The sequence below is a fragment of the Macrobrachium nipponense genome, chromosome 4, assembly GCF_015104395.2.
Source record: "Macrobrachium nipponense isolate FS-2020 chromosome 4, ASM1510439v2, whole genome shotgun sequence".
Taxonomy (NCBI): Eukaryota; Metazoa; Arthropoda; class Malacostraca; order Decapoda; family Palaemonidae; genus Macrobrachium; species Macrobrachium nipponense.
Genome location: NC_061100.1, coordinates 43,546,965 through 43,567,578, shown reverse-complemented (window position 1 = coordinate 43,567,578; position 20,614 = coordinate 43,546,965). Strand labels below are relative to the sequence as shown.

Below are 20,614 nucleotides of genomic sequence, written 5' to 3'. Positions count from 1 at the left end.
TTTAAAAATGCAAAGAATTTTGCTCACTAAAGAAAAGAGTATAGTTATTTGTAACTCTTAGCAGTGACTAAGTAAGAAAGTTGATATTATTATGTACAAAAAATTTACAACATATATGAAGGTGAAATACTTGTCTTTAGTTTTACTGTTGGTTTTGGGCTTTCGGGCACAGGAATCACTAGAACTCTACAAGACAGAGTCCTTTTTTTCATGTAAGGAGCCTCTGACAAGTCTCACTATGAGAGCCTTACCACGTTGCAGTTCCATCTGGCGACAGTACTTGCCAGTATGGATCACACAACAAGCAGGAATGTTGGGACACTTTTTTCCCCTCATTGAAAAGCTTTAAGTTAGCCTGGTTGAACATTGTTCCTCTGGCCATAATAAGCCACCATCCTTATTGAATGTGGTAATCAGCTAACTTTAAAAGTAGGTAAGAATTACAGTGGACCCCCCGTATTCGCGTTCTCCGGATTCGCGGACTCACACATTCGCGGATTTCTCTCAGGAACGTTTCCCCGCATTATTCGCGGAAAATTCATGCATTCGCGGTATTTTTCTATGAGAAATATCCAAAAATTCCTGGTTTTTTTTATCAATTTCATCATAAAATGCACTTTTTGTGATAAAACTGAAAAAAACCAAGTATGAAAATTTTTAGTGGTTTTTCTTGAGTTTTAACTAACAAAATAGGCTGTTTTTAGCGTTTTTAAAGGAATTCCAAACATTCGCGGATTCCAACTATTCATGGGGGGGCCTGGTACGCATCCCCTGCGAATACGGGAGGACCACTGTATTCCCAATTATGATCATTTTTATTATAAAATTAATCATTTGGATACTTGAGTACTGCTGAAGAGGAAACCCACGCAGCCTCCCCACATCTTCGTGGGTGGTCATGAAGAACTCTTGACAAGAACACAAACATTCCAGTGCCACTTGGTGGGAAACAAGTGACTGCAGAGACAGTCCTAGCAGGTTAGCCAAGCATTATTTTTCTTACTTTTTATGCTGATCGCACTTAATGTCGCAAAGATATAAGCTAACTTTAACAGTAGGTAAGTATCCGAATAATTACTTTTATTATCCAAAGTAATTTTTTTTATAATACTGCATAATTTAAAAATACAGCAAAACAGCATAAACTATGACTTCCAATTTAACTCAGGAATGTAAACATAAAAAAAATTATACTTATATACCACATATTAAAATCCAATTTACATATGAGTCTAGATACGAACGACTGCTCAAAACGTAACTTGCTTGTAAGCTGTGCATGACTGTATTTAAACCAATGTTGAAAGTACATCCTTCAATAAGTACAATGGTTAAAAACATAAATTAATAGTGATGATAAGTTTTGTTTACTGACTTTGTTAGCATAACCGTATTCAAATAATCAAACTTAATAATTCCAGATTTTAAAGTTCACAAGATTGTCCTCAAATAATTACAATGAGAAATATGCACCAAATAGGATGGGAGTTTCACAAGGGCCCTGACCAGGTAAGATGAGACATCTTAGGTTATTAAGGTAAGGTAACTTAGGCTGTATCCGTGAAAGTACCATCACACACTATTTTACAATATTAACCCTCTTACGCCGATTGGACGTATTAAACGTCGAGTCAAAATGTCTCCCGTATGCCGATTGGACGTATCATACGTCGGCTCAAAAAAGTTTTTTTAAAAATTCGCGGAAAAATACTTATAGGCCTACCAGCCGAAAACTTTTGTATCACGCGCCTTGGGGGATGCTGGGAGTTCACGGATCAAGGCGTTGTTTTGTTTACAATCGCTACGCAAGCGCGAATTTCTTTCTTATCGCACTAAAAAGTATCAGTGACACATCTCGGAAATTATTTCGTCACTTTGACATAATTTTTGCACCATTTTAAATTATCCTTTACATGAAGTATTATATATGAAAATGTGCGCAAATTCATGTAAAATACAACAAAAAAATACTCATGATTGTAGCTTTTATCAGTTTTGAAATATTTTCATATAAATAACGATAAGTGCAAAAATTTCAACCTTCGGTCAACTTTGACTCTACAGAAATGGTCGAGAAACGCAATTGTAAGCTAAAATTCTTATATTATAGTAATATTCAATCATTTGCCTTCATTTTGCAACAAATTGGACGTCTCTAGCACAATATTTCGATTTATGGTGAATTTATGAAAAAACTTTTTCCTTACGTTCGTGCGATAACTCTTCCGATAAATTTTTTCGTGCGATTGTCCTAATGTTTGCACCCTTTTAAATTTGCCGTTACATAAAGTTTTATATATGGAAATGTGCGCAATTTCATGCACAATACAACAAAAAACAACCCATGGTTGTAGCTTTTATCAGTTTTGAAATATTTTCATATAAATAACGTTAAGTGCAAAAATTTCAACTTTCGGTCAACTTTGACTCTACCGAAATGGTCGAAAAACGCAATTGTAAGCTAAAACTCTTATATTCTAGTAATATTCAATCATTTACCTTCATTTTGCAATGACTTGGAAGTCTCTAGCACAATGTTTCGATTTATAGTGAATTTATGAAAAAAAAAACATTACGTTCGCGCGGTAACTCTTCCGAAAAAATCAGAATTTTTTTGTGCGATTGTCGAAATGTTTGCACCATTTAAAATTAGCTGTTACATAAAGTTTTATATATGAAAATGTGCGCAATTTCATGTAGAATACAACTAAAAATGATTGAAGGTTGTAGCTTTTCTCTTTTTTCGAAATATTTGCATATAAATCACGATAAATAGAAAAAAAACCACGTTCGGTCAAATTTGACGCTACCGAAATAGTTGAAAAACGCAATTGTAAGCTAAAACTCTTACGGCCTAGTAACTAATATTCCGTCATTTTTCTTCATTTTGAAACAAATTTGAAGTCTCTAAAACAATATTGTGATTTACGGTGAATTTTTGAAAAATAATTTACCTTCACTCCGCGCGCCGATTCGCTGCCGCAAGTCTCCGAAATACGTACATCGCATTATCCTAATATTTGCTCCTTTTCATATTAGCCTTTTCATAGAGTTTTATATATCAAAATGTGCGCAAATTCATGAAGAATACAATAAAAAATAATTGAAGGTTGTAGCTTTTTCCATCTTTGAAATATGTGCATATAAATATGTAAATATATATATTAAAATTTCGACATTCGGTCAAATTTAACTCGTCCGAAATGGTCGAAATCTGCAATTCTAATCTAAAACTCTTACAGTATCGTAATATCCAATCATTTGTCTTAATTTTGAAACAAATTGGAATTCTCTAGAACATTATTTAGAATTACGGTGAATTTTTGAAAATTACATTTTTTTACGTCCGCGCGTTACGAATTCGTACATCATTTTGTGATAATATTTTTCCGGTGTTGCTTTTATTGTTTTACTATGTATTATATATCAAAAGGATTGCAATTTAGTGTACAATACAACGAAAAAAAAAGTAACTCGTTAGCTTTGACCGTTTTTTGCACAGCGTGATTTGAATACAATTATCTATGAATTTTTTTTTTTTCGCTACCATATATCGCATTATTTACATATGATAATGATATTATTTTTCATTTCTGATGATTGCATACTAAACTTCAGGCAATGAAAAAAAAAATGAGCCAAAAATGAACTCTTAATCTTCAAAACTAAGCGCGCTGTGATTTTTTGAAAAAATTATTTTTTCCGGTTCCTCGCTCACTCAAAACCGGCGCCGGCATACAGGAGAGGTTTTGATTTTTAGGGCTTCGGCGTAAGAGGGTTAAGGGGATCCAGGAAGGACAATGGTCCCCCTAACTAAATAGGAACCAGGTTAACCTAGCTAAAGATGAATTTCTGTTGGTACCATTCCATATTCTTTTCCCGATACAAAATTTTTCTCCCCCAACCCTACAGTTAGGTTAGACTAGAGAAGATCAGATTAAAATGTTTCCTTGCAATTGCCAAGCCTTATTGATTTCTAAAACCCCCTAGTAACTGTCACACTGACAGAGGCATTTCAGAAGCACAAAAAATGATATTGTTAAACTACAATAAAGTTTTGTACATACTTACCTGGCAGATATATACTTAGCAATAGTCTCCCACGTTCCCGACAGAATTTCAAATCTTGCGGCACACGCGACAGGTAGGTCAGGTGGTCTACCTTACCCGCCGCTGGGTGGCGGGTATACAAACCAATCCCCCTTTCCTGTCAGATTTTCTCTTCCACCTGTCTCCTGAGGGGAGGCTGGGCGGGCCATTAGACGTATATATCTGCCAGGTAAGTACGTACAAAACTATTGTAGTTTAACAATATCATTTTTGTACATGAACTTTCCTGTCAGATATATACTTAGCTGATTGGCACCCTTGGTGGAGGGTAAGAGACAGCTAAACAATAAAGGAAAGAAAGGGAAACTGGTGTTGTAGGATATAAAAAACTTGGTTCTTACCTGTTCAGGCAGAAGACTTCATTGATACTGTCTCTGAGTCTGCATTGCCTGGAGAGCTACAGCTAGGACGTGACCTGTTGCTGAAAGACTCTCGGATCTACCACCGGGATATCTGATCCCTTTGTGTGGTAGAATCCAAGTCGGATCCTGTTAAAGGGAACTCGTCCGCTTACTTAACAGGTCCTAACCACTACTACCGCAAGGAGCCACACTCATCAGACCACCTAACCAAACTACTTAGGGTTAGTACTACGACATAAAGAGATGCCTCCCTGCATCCTCTTTCAGACAATCATAAACAACAAAAACAAGACATAGAGTAAAAAATATATACATCTAATAAGGATGAGTTCCAGCTCCCTGCCCCAGCACCGAATCCGCCGATACGTAAGGGCCCAAGGCGAAGCATTTTTCATATGGGATTTTCACATCACGCAAGTAGTGGTTTGCAAAAACCGAGTGGCATCTCCAGAAGGGTGCCTCCATCAGGTTCCGCACAGACATATTCTTGTTAAAAGCAAGCAAAGTCGCAATGGCTCTCACTTCGTGGGCTTTTATCTTAAGAATCTTAAAATGGTCTTCCTTACAAGAAACATGTGCTTCTTTAATGAGGTTTCTTAAGAAGAAGGACAGGGCATTCTTCAATAGGGGGTCCTTTACGGAGCACCAAAGGACCTCTTGATTGGCCTTCAGTTGCTCTTTTCTCTTAAGGTAATATTTTACCATCCTCACCGGGCAAAGAGTTCTCTCAGGCTCTTCCCCTACAAGAGAAGATAACCCACGAATCTCGAATATCCTGGGCCATGGATTTGATGGGTTTTCGTTCTTTGCCAGAAACCCAGGGAGGAAAGAACAAACCATAGAATCCTCCTTAAATCCAACATTGCCCTCAATCGCTTGAAGCTCACTCACCCTCTTGGCGGAAGCAAGAGCCATAAGGAACAGAGCCTTCTTAGTCAGGTCCTTGAACGAGGCTGAACTAGGGGGTTCAAATCTAGATGATCCGAGAAACTGAAGAACCACGTCTAAATTCCAGTTCGGTGTATTAGGAGACTGCTTCTTCACTGTTTCAAAAGACCTAATAAGGTCATGCAGGTCCTTATTCTCAGATAAATTGAGGCCTCTGTGTCTAAAGATGACCGCATTCTTGCTTCAGGAATAGAAGGAAATCCGCAATCTGGGTCACAGAGGTACTGGAAGAGGAAACGTTATTCCTCTTGCACCACCGTCTGAAGACATCCCACTTCGACTGGTATACTCGTAAGGTGGAAGACCTCCTAGCTCTAGCGATTGCTTTAGCAGCTGTTGATGAAAAGCCTTTCGCTCTGACCAGACTTTGGACAGTCTGAAGCCAGTCAGACTGAGAGCGGGGAGGTTTTTGTGGTACCTGTCGAAGTGGGGTTGTCTGAGTAGATCGCTCCTTAGAGGGAGCGATCTTGGAAGGTCCACTAACCATTCCAGTACCTTTGTGAACCATTCTTGGGCTGGCCAAAAGGGAACAATTAATGTCATCCTGGTCGAATCTGACTCTGCGAACTTCTTTAAAGTTATCCCCAGAATCTTGAAGGGGGGGAAACGCGTAAACGTCGAGTCCTTTCCAGTCGAGAAGAAGTGCGTCTATCCCTATTGCCCCTGGATCCGAGATGGGAGAGCAGTAAAGATCCAGTCTCGTGTTTCTTGATGTGGCAAATAGGTCTATAAGCGGCCTGCCCCACAACTTCCAAAGGCTCTGGCATACATCTTGGTGCAGAGTCCACTCTGTGGGAAGGACCTGATCTTTCCTGCTGAGGAGATCTGCTCTCACATTCCTCTCTCCCTGCATGAATCTGGTGAGAAGCTTGATTCTCCTTTCTTCGGCCCACAGAAGAAGGTCTCTTGCTGTTTTGTACAGAGAGAAGGAATGCGTCCCCCCCGTTTCCTGATGTATGCCAGAGCCGTGGTGTTATCCGAGTTGATCTGCACTACGGATTTTCTTACGTTGGATTTGAACGCTCTCAGAGCCAACCACACGCCCATCAGTTCTTTTCTGTTGATGTGCCAGGACACCTGGTCCCCCACCCAGGTACCTGACACCTCCCTGGTTCCCAGAGTCGCCCGCCAACCTGTCTCCGACGCGTCGGAGAACAACACTAGGTTGGGGTTCTGCGATTGCAGCGACAGTCCCTGTGTAAACTTGTTGGGATCTGCCCACCATGCTAGTTCCTCCTTGACTTGTTGAGAAATGGACAGGGAGAACGTCAAATCCTGAGAATGACGACTCCAATTCTGATGAAGAAAGAATTGGAGCGGTCTCAGGTGCAACCTTCCTAGGGAAACGAATTGCTCCAGCGAGGAGAGCGTCCCAAGCAGACTCATCTACTCCCTTGCTGTGCATACTTCTTTCCCTAAGAAGGTTGTTACTTTCTCGAGTCCCCGGGCTATCCTTTCCTGAGACGGAAAAGCCCGAAAACTCTGAAAGTTCATCTGGATCCCCAGATAAACACACTCTTGATCGGGTACTAAACTTGACTTCTGGAAATTGACCAGAAGCCCCAACAAACTTGTCAATTCCAGGGTTTTCTGTAAGTCCTTCAGACAACGCTCTTTTGAATTGGCCCTTATAAGCCAATCGTCGAGGTATAGGGATATCCTCACCCCTTCCAGATGAAGCCATTGCGCTACATTTCTCAAGATCCCCGTGAAGACTTGGGGGGCCGTCGAGAGGCCAAAGCACAGGGCCCTGAATTGGAAAATTCTTCCCCCCATCATGAATCTGAGGTACTTCCTCGAGGAAGGATGGATCGGTACGTGGAAGTAAGCGTCCTGCAAGTCCAAGGACACCATCCAGTCCCCTGGACGCAGCGCTGCCAGCACCGAAGAAGTGGTCTCCATCGTAAACTTCTTCTTTTCTACGAAGAAGTTCAGGGCACTTACGTCCAACACCGGTCTCCATCCCCCTGAGGATTTCGGAACTAGGAAAAGGCGGTTGTAAAAGCCTGCTGAATGATGTTCTGTCACTAGTTCGATCGCCTCCTTTTCCAACATCTGATCTACTGCTAGTTGGAGGGCCTGGTTCATGATGGGGTCCCTGTATCTGGCCGTCAACTCCCTTGAAGGGAGGTCTTGAGGTGAAAGGGATGAGGTACCCCTTCTTCACGATTGAAAGGGTCCAAGGATCTGCGCCTTTCTGGGCCCAGACTTCTGCAAATCGTAAAAGCCTGGCGACCACCGTTGTCTGAAGGACTTGAGTCTTATTTGGAAGACTTGATTGACTTAGAAAAAGTCTTCCCTCTTCTACTGGGTCTGCGACCTCTGAACGAGGCGGGTCTTGATGTAGAAGCCCCTCAAAAGGGTTCCTGAGTAGTCGACTTCTCCTTCTTCGTCTTGGTCGTGAAGGAGGGACGAGGCTTCCTTGCAGACTGGGCCAGAAGGTCCTGCGTAGCCTTAGCTGAGAGTGCCTTCGAAATGTCCTGTATCAGATGTTTAGGAAACAGTTGTGCGGAGAGGAGAAAACAGCAACGAAGATCTCTGCGCATGGGAGACGAACTTCGTCAAGAAGGAGCAAAAGACTGATCTCTTCTTTACGACGCCCGCCCCAAACAGTGAAGCGATTTCGTTGGCTCCGTCCCTTACTGATTTATCCATGCATGAAAGCACACAATGCAGGTCTTCCGGAGAGAAAGACTCTGGCACTTGTGTCTTCTTAGCTAAGACTCTGAGCAACCAATCAAGAAAGTTGAATACTTCCAGCACTCTGAACATGCCTTTCAGAATGTGGTCTATCTCATTCATGGCCCACGTTGTTTTAGCCGAGTTCAGAGCTGACCTTCTCGTGGCATCTACCAACGCCGAAAAGTCTGCATCGGCTAAGGACGGGAGACCCAGCCCCAAGGGCTCTCCTGTCTCATACCAAAATCCAGTCCGTCCGGAAAGCTTCGACGGAGGGAAGGCGAACACAGTTTTCCCCGCTTCCTCTTTGGAGCGCATCCAGGATCCAAAACTCCTAAGCGCCTTCTTCATTGAAAGTGTCAGCTTCATTCTCACGCACGAAGACGCTTTCGTTGTCTTAGCCGTGGAGAACAACGAGTGCGGAGAAGGAGGAGCAGCGGGGCTAAGGGAATCCCCGAACTCCTGAAGAAGAAGCTCTGTGAGCTTCTTGTAAGAAGAAACTGCTGCCGAGGTATTCGCTTCTTCATCTGAACCTTCCTGGCCTTCTTGAAGAGGAGAGAGTGGAGGATCCTTAGAAGAGTTTCTTGCAGGAGCAGAGCATGAGGTTGGAGAATGTCGTCTCGAAGGAGGAGTCAAATCCACAGGAGAGCAGAAGTCGAAACCGAAGGGTGCCTATCCGACCTGGCCTGTCTAAAATCGGACTCCCTCTTCGTGGAAGCCGAAATCTTGACTGCAGGAGAGGCAGGGCTCCTGTCACATGAAAGATCACGTTGATCAACAGGGCACTTACGAGAGGGTGAGCGCCTACAAGAATCCTGGCGCCTATCGCGAGGAGAGCGGCTGCTAGGCGCCGAGCGCCTATCAGGAGCAGGGCGCTTGAGAGGCTCTTGACGCCTACCAAGCGGAGAACGGCTGCTAGGCGCTGAGCGCCTATCAGAAGCAGGGCACTTGAGAGGATCTTGACGCCTACTAAGCGGAGAACGGTCAGGAGTAGGTCGCCTCGAGAACGATGAGCGCCTACCAGGAGAACGAAGAACTCGAGGCTCTTGGCGCCTCTCCACAGAACAGCTTCCATGAGAAGGACGCCTACCAGGTGCAGGGCTTCTCCTAGACTCTTGACGTCTGACGGGAGAGGAGCGACTTACAGGAGAAAAGCGCCTACTCGGCACAGGGTCCGAAACTCGAGGAGAGTGGTAGCCAGGTGATGAGCACCTACTCGTAGAAGGGCGCCTTCTAGGCTCTCGTAGATGATGAGGAGAAGAACGACGAGACGGAGACGATGAAAGGAGCCTGCTCTGTCCTGAGCGCCTCTCTTCTCTAGGACGCACACTAGAGGAAGAAGGATGAGTCGGAGAGGAGTGCTTACCAGAAGCAGGAATCCGATACGGAGAAAAACCGTTGCCATCCAAAGAGCGCCTGTCCGAAGTCTGGCACCTCGACGCTTCTGAGAGAGAGCCAGGTGAGTGATGCCACTCGCGTGAACTCCTACGCTCGGCTGAAACCTCCCCATACGAAGGAGATCGTAGACGACGAGGAGAGCGATCCTTCGAAGAAAAGCGTCTAGATCTCTTAACTGGGAGAGATACGTCCTTCCTCCTACGAGATCTTGAGGCCAAAGAGTCCGCCAGGGCCGAGATCTGAGCCTGGAGTCCCACCAGAACTCGAGTCAGCGAATCAACAGGATCTTCCTCCGAAGCAGCCGCAGAGCGAGGAGCGGGTGAAGATGGGCGATCGCAGGATCTCCTGGGTCTCTTCACTTCCAAAGCTGTCTCTTCAGGAAAGTCTTCTGGACTGGAAGCCAAAGGACTGAAGGGCGCCTTCCAGGCCCTCTTCAACGGGCGAGACGCATCCGGAGAGTTCCAACTGCGTTTCGGAGAGGGCGAAGAAGACGAGGAGAAACACTGGCGTAAGATCTCCTTCTTGACACGATCCGAGGCAGCCTGGGACGTACTTCAGGATCTGCCGGGGGGACGCCTGACCGGTGGGGGCTCTCCCTAGCCCTCCTGCGGCGTTCGACTTTCCACCTCCACTGGAACTGGGAGTCTGGAAGAGGTCTAGGCCTAGAGGCACTAAGGAGCCGGTCAGACGCACCCTCCACATCACTGGGGACACTGCACTTATCACCAACACTATCACTCTTACCTTGTTCTAGCAGGCGAATCTTCTTCTCCATAGGTTGAATGGTAGCCTTTAAAGCCGCCGCCTCCGAAGACGAATCTTCGGCTTCGGCATGGGGAGCAGGGACTGAAACCTGGGAGGAAGGTTCTAAATCTACATTAATGTTAGTTTCCGATTCAATCTCACTCACTCTCGACCTACTAGAACTCCTAGAGGAAGCTTTACGAACTCTATCTTGTTCTAACTTTCTAATGTAAGAAGAAAGAGCCTTGTACTCATCCTCATTCAGAACCTCACAGTCTTTACAAGGGTTACTAAATGCACATTCATTCCCCCTGCATTTCACACACACGGTGTGAGGGTCGACCGAAGCTTTCGGCAACCTCACCTTACAACCCTCAACCGAACATACCCTAAACAAAACAGGAGTTTTGGTTACAGAATCTATGTCAGACATTATTCAAGAAAAATCCAGCGCAAAGTCAAAACCAGTCCAAAAACAGCGTATGCCAAGCCAAACAGAGCGAATACGTCACCAAAAAGGTCCAAATTAATCTCCAGGCAAGCGAGAATCGAAAAGTCTATCGAGAGGAAACGACAACAGTTGTTATCGTTCCGGGCGACAGAGAAAATCTGACAGGAAAGGGGGATTGGTTCGTACACCCGCCACCCAGCGGCGGGTAAGGTAGACCACTTGACCTACCTGTCGCGTGTGCCGCGAGATTTGAAATTCTGTCAGGAATGTCGGAGACTATAGCTAAGTATATATCTGACAGGAAAGTTCATGTACAAAATAAATAGTTTGTATTTACAATAAATAAAAAGTACAAAATGCAAATGATGAGGATTTACAAAACATGGTTCATGAGATGGATATACACTAATTACCATATAATTACCTCAGAGAAATAACACTGAGACTAATCTGGTATTGTTATTAGGGTGGTAGGTGACAAATGAAAATTTAGCCTAATAACATAATTTTACATTAAAATATTAACCTGAGTGAGGTGACACAATAACCTTTGCCTTCTTTCAACATGTTCCAATGTCCTATCAAACAATTGGTAGTTTTGATGCAAAAGTCCTATCAGCCAAGTGGTACAGTATATTAGACAGTAAAGTATACAAAAAACACCTCTGTATCCAATGATAAATACCTATTATACACAAAATTCATTGCTTAGCTAACTATTAGGGGGGCAAGAGACATTAAACATGTACCTTTTAGCTATAATTCTAGCTGTGTGTAATGCTAAAGAAAAACAATAATTGCCCCCTTGCCAGATAGGATACGGTGTGTCAGGTTAGGGTAAATTTCAGTAATTCAATTTAATGAGTAATGATTTATGGTGATTCATGCCACTCTAAGTCAAGTTAACATGGGGATTGACTGGTTAGTAAAAACCCTGCTCCAAGGGTATAGGTTACACTAAGCTTGGGAAGCTTTGGTTAGGATGAATTCCTGCAATTAGCCTGGCAAAATCTTTTTACCTTACAATGTATTTTGCAATGGATCCTGATTTTAGACATGAAACATGTAGAAGAAACAACCGAGTGGACTAGTTCATCCAGTTTTGGCCACGTGCAGATCCACCCTCCGAAAAAGTACTTTAACACGTCCAGACACCGGAGATGGGAACCAGTCACAAGTCATTGGTGGTGAGAGGAACACCTCAAGACCTCTACTCTTCTTTCGAAGTATTTTCTCCAAAGTTAGAAATTAAGGTCATATTTTAAGATTAAACAGAGGTTAATGAAAGTCTAGCCATGCGCAGTGCAAACATACCTCCATGACGCTTTCAACATTTTTACTTAAAACACCAAAAATGTAGATTGACAAACACCACTTGTACCCATAGACGCTGGGGCACTTTCTTCACATCAATCGTAAACAATGTCAACATCCGTATGGCATCCAAGGAAACTCATGATTTTTCATTAGAAAGAAGAAGAAACGTGTACCAGATAATTATTTAAATAAACAGTTAAACATCAGTATAAGATCATGAATTGCATAAATTTTTTTACATATTCATGATAATTAATTTCAAAATATTCGTTGTTGAAAATATAACTATACTACTCTGTTTTTTTCCATCTGTCCATCCACCTGTAGTCTTTGTGCATGGTAACACTGCGTCCCAGGCTTTAAATAATATTCTATTTCGAATATTAACGGTGTAATTCGCATACAGTAAATTATTAAAATACTTTTCAGTTGCAAATGTAAACCCAGATATCCTTTTATTTGCCTATAACTTATACTTAGCTTAACTATTTGGATGGACAGGTAAAAAAAAAAAAAAAAAAAAAAAAAAAGTATAGGTTCTTGACTCAAATATCACAACAAAACCGGGGAAATGAGTGAAATTAGCATATCTATTTGTAGTATATATACATATTAGAGCAATTTTATCATTATTGCATCACTATGACAACTAGAATTAATGGAAACAGTTTGTAAATGCATCGACATATGTGTGAAGCTCCACTAAATTGGCAATGAAGAAATTTTGTCACTCCTAGCATGCAATCATTAAAGGTTACATTTATTTCTGGCATACAATTACAGTAGTACCTCGAGATACGAAAGGCTCAACTTACGAAAAATCCAAGTTACGAAAGCAAAGACGAAAAATTTTACTGCTCTACATACGAAAAGTTTTCAAGATACGAAAGGTTTCTGAAAGTCCGAGATTCGCCCCATAACAATTTTGAAACTAGCGCCGCAAGCCGCCATCTTAGTTATAGTAGACTCGCCACCATCCTCCTGCTCTCCCATTGGTTCCTGATGCTAGCCAAGCCATGAATCCTTCTCTCTAATTGAACAGCATCCCTCCCATCATGCATCTTCTATACATACGTACTACGTGTTGGCGTGCTTTACCTCGGCCACTTCGCACCTAAACTTTACCATACGCAATCGGCATTCGTTCGCTCCAACGATTTCGTTTAGTAACGTAAATTCGTTAGTGATTTCGTTGCAGTACGTACATATTATCGTGTTGTGCTACTTTATCGTGTTGTGAGAATGTAACTTAATTACGTACAGTACATAGAGTCATGGGTCCCAAGAAAGTTGCTGAAGTTCACAGAAAGAAGAGAATGCTTTCTATGGAGACAAAAATGGAGATAATAAAAAAGTATGAAGCTGGCTTGCGGTTGAGTGTGATCACTAAGGAATACGGCCGAAATCCGTCGACGATAGGCACCATCCTTAAGCAGAAGGAAGCCATCAAAGCAGCTACACCTTCCAAGGGCGTCACTATTTTGTCCAACAAGAGGAGCCATGTGCATAATGAAATGGAAAGGCTGCTTCTTGTATGGATCGAGGACAAAGAAATCGATGGCGATACGATAACCGAGACGGCAATCTGCCAGAAGGCCAGCGCTATTTTCGGCGATTTGATTGCCCAAGCCAAAGACGACGGCGGAGAGGGGACATCAATGGCAACCCCAGAGTTCAAGGCTCCTCATGGGTGGTTCGAAAAATTCCGTAAAAGGACTGGCATCCATTCGGTGGTGAAGAGATTGAAATTACTTAAACTATAAAAAAGTAAAACGAAATGTAAAAATCAAAAAGACAAAATAAATTTTATTTTAAGTTTTTTGTAAAGTTAAGTGTTAGTTTTGTTAATGTGTTTTGTAAAGTTTAGTTTGTTTTTTGACATTTTTTTATGTGTTTTGTAAAGTTAAGTGTACGTATCTGCCGTTTGTCCTCCTCCTCCTCCTCTGCCACCACTTTCGGAGATAGCCTCACTCGAAAGGTAAGCTTCGACATTTTACGTTACACTAATAATATTTCTTGTACACTAATATACACTTTATTTACAGGTTTGGATTTTTATTCTTAATTTAGGTATTGAATGGTCCAAATTGTTGTAGTATTTCATTGTTTATAGGTCAATTTTGCTTTATTATGAAATTTAATGGGGTGTTTTCGGAGGGCTTGGAACGGATTAGCCATTTTACATGTAAAATGTGTTCCAAGATACGAAAAACTCATTATACGAAGGCCGCCTCGGAACGGATTAATTTCGTATCTCGAGGTACTACTGTATTAAAAATAAAAAAGTCAAAATAGTAATATAGACTTAAATCAATGAAAAGTGCTAGCAAAAAATAAAATACAAAAGTTTTGTCATAAACCTGTCGTCTGCTCAGTGATGGTTTTCGGCAGCCACATGTTCGGGGTTATTTTGGTTGCAAAAAGGGGAAAATAGACATGAATTAAAACAAACATTTTGAAGCAACATAAAGTAAAGTTAAACTAAATAATGAGTAAAGTAAACAGTTAAGGGAATAAAGCTTTGCACCTTATAAAAAGTGTAGTGTGCCCGCAACTGTGTTTGTGGAGAGAGCGCTTAGGAATCAGGAACGGCAACGTAGTTCAAGTGCAATTTAGAGCAAATTAAGACCTAAATGTATATAGTAATTACAATCAAACAAGCACTGTGGAGTTTCAGTTGTGATGGCAATAAGGTAAAACCACCGATTACAAGGTAAAAATGAATTTCAGTTCAAACCATGACCCCAGGAATAATAAGTTTCACACTTTCACTAATATATTGGCAACAAAATGTTGTTTTATTGTGCTGATTACAACTGCAATCTTGAGTAAGATCAATAAACGTTACATATAGGGTAAACAATCACGGACGATCCACCATCATCACGGTGAGCAGGTCTTATTCACTCGATATTTAATTGGTGAAACAAGAATACAATTACAACTCAAAGCATACCATTCAAAAGATTGAAGTTTCATCAACATAATGCAATATATGAAAGCCCCATACGAACTAAAATAAGCATGTGACGCTCTTCATAAAATATTTTTTCAAGGCAGTTTTGAAATCCAAAATGGCGGCTATCGTGTGGCTGGCCTGTCTAATCTCGGACTGTCCACCATCTTTCCCAGCCTTACCAGCACTCATTTGAACAATGTTAGCGTATATATGTAACGTTTATTGATCTTACTCAAGATTGCAGTTGTAATCAGCACAATAAAACAACATTTTGTTGCCTATATTAGTGAAAGTATGAAACTTGTTATTCCCGGGGTCATGGTTTGAACTGAATTCATTTTTACTTTGTAATCGGTGGTTTTATCCTTACTGCCATCACAACTGAAACTCCACAGTGCTTATTTGATTGTAATTATATACACATTATTGGTCTTAATCCACTCCAAGTTGCACTTGAACCAGGTTGCTGTTCCTGGTTCCTTGGTACAAGGAAAAGTGTCATTATTCTTTACGATAAGTGATTCATGATACCCTTATAAATTACGGCACTAGGTGAAATACACTATAGCAAAATCTCGTTCTGATACGAGTGTTTGTTGCAGAAATATTGCCAAAAATCGTGCTTGCACTGTCTCTGAAACCCATAGTAGGTATGCTGCTTAGTTGTCAATCAAGTTTTCTGTAATCAAGTATTTTTTACAAGCTAGCTATTGTATAAATTGGTATTTTTCTCAATCAAAACATATGCTCCTCAATGCTAACTTTCCTCTTTTAACAACTTTCTGGTCTTTGCAAATTCGGCCCAGGAAGCGAAAGCGATTGTGTCACACTACGGCGGTAATCTGGCAGTAAAACATCTTCATATATCCAAAAAGTAAATAATAAAGATATATATGCGCATTATAACAATTACACGAATAGCTGATAACAATCTGCATGAATAACTGGTAAACTGTTCTGCAAGAAAGTTGAGTATAGCAATTCATGTACAATAGGTACGAAAGTCAAGATGTCGTAGCATCATAATACAGGACTTAAAAGAACGTTCTGATTCCGAAAAATAATTACTTAAATTTGAGTCAGAAACTGATTCCGAAAAATAATTACTTAAATTTGAGTCAGAAACGAGTTATTTTTTCAATAATGAATATTTTCAAATTAATCATCATAAATATGTAAAATATTGATGTTTTACTATTAATTCAAATAATTATCTAGTGCACACTTTGTTGTCGTCTTCTACCAAAACAGTAGTTTCCTTAAAAACGTCGTGGCCATGGACCGTGTTCCGACTGTTGTGATGAAAGTGCCCCAGCGTCTATGGGTACAAGTGGTGTGGAGATTTATCACAGGAAATGGGAAGTTTGTTGACACACGAGATGGCGTCAATCTTCTAAGTTATTTAACGTAAGTAAAAATTTCGAAAGCATTTTGGTGAAATTTGCACTGCGTTGGCCACCCTTTTCACTACCCTCTGTTTAAAGCTTTAAATTTGGTCTTAATTTCTAACTTTGGAGAAAATACTTACTTCGAAAGGAGAGTAGGCCTTTAGCTGCGTCTCTCACCAACAACAAGTCGCAACTGATGAACATCTCCGGTGTCAGGACACGTTATAGGGGGAAACACCAGCGACTACCAACCCTTATCACGGTGGACAGGTCTTATTCACTCGATATTTAAATGGTGAAACAAGAATACAATTACAACTCCAAGCATACCATTCAAAAGATTGAAGTTTCGTCAACATAATGTGGTATATGAAAGCCCCATACGAACTAAAATAAGCATGTGACGCTCTTCGTAAAATATGTTTTCAAGGCAGTTTTGAAATCCAATATGGCGGCTACCGTGTGGATGTACAGGTTCTGATCAGTGACGAACACCATCTTTCCTAGCCTTCCCAGCACTCATTTGAACAATGTTAGTGTATATATGTAATGTTTATTGATCTTACTCAAGATTGCAGTTGTAATCAGCACAATAAAACAACATTTTGTTGCCTATATTACTGAAAGTATGAAACTTTTTATTCCCAGGGTCATGGTTTGAACTGAATTCATTTTTACCTTGTAATCGGTGGTTTTTATCCTAACTACCATCACAACTGAAACTCCACAGTGCTTATTTGATTGTTATTATACACATTTTGGTCTCAATTCACTCCACATTGCACTTTAAACAAGTTGCTGTTCCTGGTTCCTAAGCGCACGCGCCACAAACACAGTTACGAACAGCAGACGACGAAACTGCAAAGTTTTATTCCCTAAATTGTTTACTTTACTCGTTATTTAGTTCAACTTTACTTTATTTAAAAATTTTAATTTAATTCATGTATATTATCCCTTTTTTGCAACCAAATTACCCCGAAAAATTACATATATTTCTAAAGTAGATACAATCCAATGTTTCTAACCTTGTCGTACATCTGGCTGCCGAAAACCATAGAGGAACGACTACGGATAAGTGGATTATATATATATTTTTTTGCTTTTTTTGTTTTGCTAGCACTTTTCATTAAGTCTATATTAGTATTTTGATTTTCTTTAATAACTGTATGCCAGAAATAAATGTAACCCTTAATGTTTGCATGCTAAAAATGGCAAAATCATCGTTGCCACATTAGTGGAGCTCCACACATACGCCGATGCATTATTATAAACGGTTTCCATGAATTCTAGTTGTCATAGTAATGCAATAATGATAAAATTGCTCTAATATTTATGTATATATACTTTCAATACATAGACTGATTTCACCAATTTCCCCGAAAACATGCCAATTAGCAACAGAGAGAGAGAGAGAAAGGAAAGCGAAGGAAGGAAGGACTGGGGTGGCGGTGTGGGGGGGAGGGTAGGTGGAGTTTTTTACGCGTGTTCGTATCCATTTCTGGATAATGGAGATTTTGTCTCTTGGTACAAGTACAAGTGTCGTTATTCTTTATGATTAGTGATTCACGATACCCTTATAAATTACGGCACTGGGTGTAATGCACTATAGTAAAATCTCGTTCTGATGTGAGTGTTCGTTACAGAAATAGGTATCGCCCAAAAACGGGCTTGCACTGTCGCTGAAACCCATAGTAGGTATGCTGCTTAGTAGTCAATCAAGTTTTTTGTAATAAAGTATTTTTTACAAGCTAGCTATTGAATAAATTTGTATTTTTCTCAATCAAAACATATGCCCCTCAATGCTAACTTTCCTCTTTTAACGACTTTCTGGTCATTGCAAATTCGGCCCCATAATTTCTTAAGGTGCGAAAACAGAGGCCCAGGGACCGAAAACGATTGCGTCACACTACGGCGATAATCCGGCAGTAAAACATCTTCATATATTAAAAAAGTAAATAATAAAAATATATATATATGCGCATTACGATTATAACGATTACATGAATAGCTGATAATCTGCATGAATAACTGGTAAACTGTTCTGCAAGAAAGTTGAGTAAAGCAATTATTTACAATGGGTACGAAAGCCAAGATGTCCTGACGTCATAATACAGGACTTAAACGAACATTCGAATTCCAAAAAATAATTACTTAAATTTGAGTCAGAATCGAGTTACTTTTTCAATAACGAATATTTTCAAATTAATCATCATAAATATGTAAAATATTGATGTTTTATATACTATTTATTTAAAAAATTATCCAAGTGCACGCTTCGTCGTCGTCTTCTACCAAAACAGTTGTTTACTAACAAACGTGCTGGTAAGTTTCCGTGTTACGATTGTTATGATGAAAGTGCCCCAGCGTCTGTGGGTACAAGTGGTGTGCGGATTTATCACAGGAAATGGGAAGTCTATTGACACAAGCGACTCCGTAAACATTGAGATGGCATAAATCTTCTAAATATTTTGAGTTGGAAGTAAAAATATTGAAAGCGTTTTGGTGAGATTTGGACTGCCAAATACACCCTTTTCACTACTCTCTGTTTAAATCTTAAAATTTGGCCTTAATTTCTAACTTTGGAGAAAATGCTTACTTCGAAATGAGAGTAGAGGTCTTTAGCTCCGTTTCTCATCAACAACAAGTCACGACTGATGCCCATCTCTGGTGTCAGGACGCGTTATAATGTACTTTTTTTGGGATGGTACACATTGATCGTACATGGTCCACCCCTGTACCATGTGGTGTTTTACCCTAAGAACTTTTTCGGAGGGTGGCCATCCATGACCGTCGGTGTGTTGGGCCAGTCCATGCAGTTGTTTACCCTATACGGTAATATTGTTCCAATGAGCGCTGGGAAGGCTGGGAAGGACGTGAGTGCCATGCCGGTTACGAAAGGGACCAGAGGTGGACGACGCCATATTGTATTTAAAAACTGCCTTGAAAACATATTTTACAAAGACCTCACATGCTTATTCTAGTTCGTATGGGGCTTCCATATATCACATTATGTTAACGAAACTTAAATCTTTTGAATGGTATGATTAAAGATGTAATTGTATTCTTGTTTCACCAATTAAATATAGAGTTAATAAGGCTGATCCACCTGAGTGCGATGGATCCAAAGCAGTATTTCCTCCTCCTATGTCTCTGACAACTCATCTTAAAACCTTAGGCTAAGCATTTTTAAGCAATTCCTACTTGTACAATTAACCAAGTTTTGCTTTTCAGTGACACTAATAACCATGGTCTCTTACTGGGGGCAACTCCATAAATCTCCTCAATAGTACCTAATGTCCCTTGGTTTGCACTTGCAATACTTCCTAGGTACCTAGCCTAATGGTAAAATAAATGTACCTAGGGTAAAAAACCGCATGGTACAGGGGTGGACCATGTACAATAAATGTATACAACCCCAAGAAAAGTACATTATAATGCGTCCTGACACCGGAGTAGAGGTCTTTAGCTCCTTTTCTCACCAACAACAAGTCGCGTCTGATGCCCATCTCCGATGTCAGGACGCGTTATAATGTACACATTGATCGTACATGGTCCACCCCTGTACCATTCGGTTTTTTACCCTAATAAAGGAACAAAAGACAAAAAGTCAGAAAAATATGATTCATTTCATGGGTGAGAAATTACAGTATCAGATTACTAAATAAGTTTCCTTTTGATTGGCATACATGCTAACTAAGCTGGTATAGCCTATGGGCTAAAACCACAGCCCATCCTACTACCTATAGCACTGGGCCTAAGCTAGGAAAATCTACATCAAGAAATGAAGACGGATACCTTCACTTCTATCAGTCATGATTCACACTATTTGCTGTCTCAAGACAAACTTAAACTTAGGGTGCGAATTCTAGCTGGACTACAAACCTCCGTCCCCCCCTCGGCCCACCCGTAGGCCTGTGCTGCCCTAGGGGTTTTGTTTTTATACAGAAGCATAGTTTACGGGTAACAGTAACTTTTCTCACGGATGCGCTTCTACATACGCCCTATTTTTTGCTTATCAAATGCTATCCAACATTCATACAATGCTTCCGAGTACGCGAGGGAGAGAAAATGAGAAATGAATTGTCAGACGTTTGACGCCGTTTCCATCAAAGGTCGACAGAATCTCACAAGCACCAAAGAAAGGTTCTTTTATTACCGCTACTATCGCATTTATTAACAATGAATAGTTTGAAATGGTTGTCTGGTCTATAAACTGCTTACCTTCAATGTATGGGGGGCCGCAATAAGGTAATTCTAA

General features: G+C 40.7%; 1 long non-coding RNA gene across 2 annotated transcripts in view; it reads right to left on the bottom strand.

Moving 5' to 3' along the window:
• The window catches only part of LOC135210895 (uncharacterized), a 434,957-nt gene that overhangs the window by 414,281 nt on the left and 62 nt on the right, over positions 1-20,614 (bottom strand). For both annotated transcript variants that reach the window (XR_010313589.1, XR_010313590.1), the window contains exon 1: positions 20,578-20,614. This exon is cut by the window's right edge. This is a non-coding gene — a long non-coding RNA (uncharacterized LOC135210895). The remainder of the gene's footprint in view (positions 1-20,577) is intronic.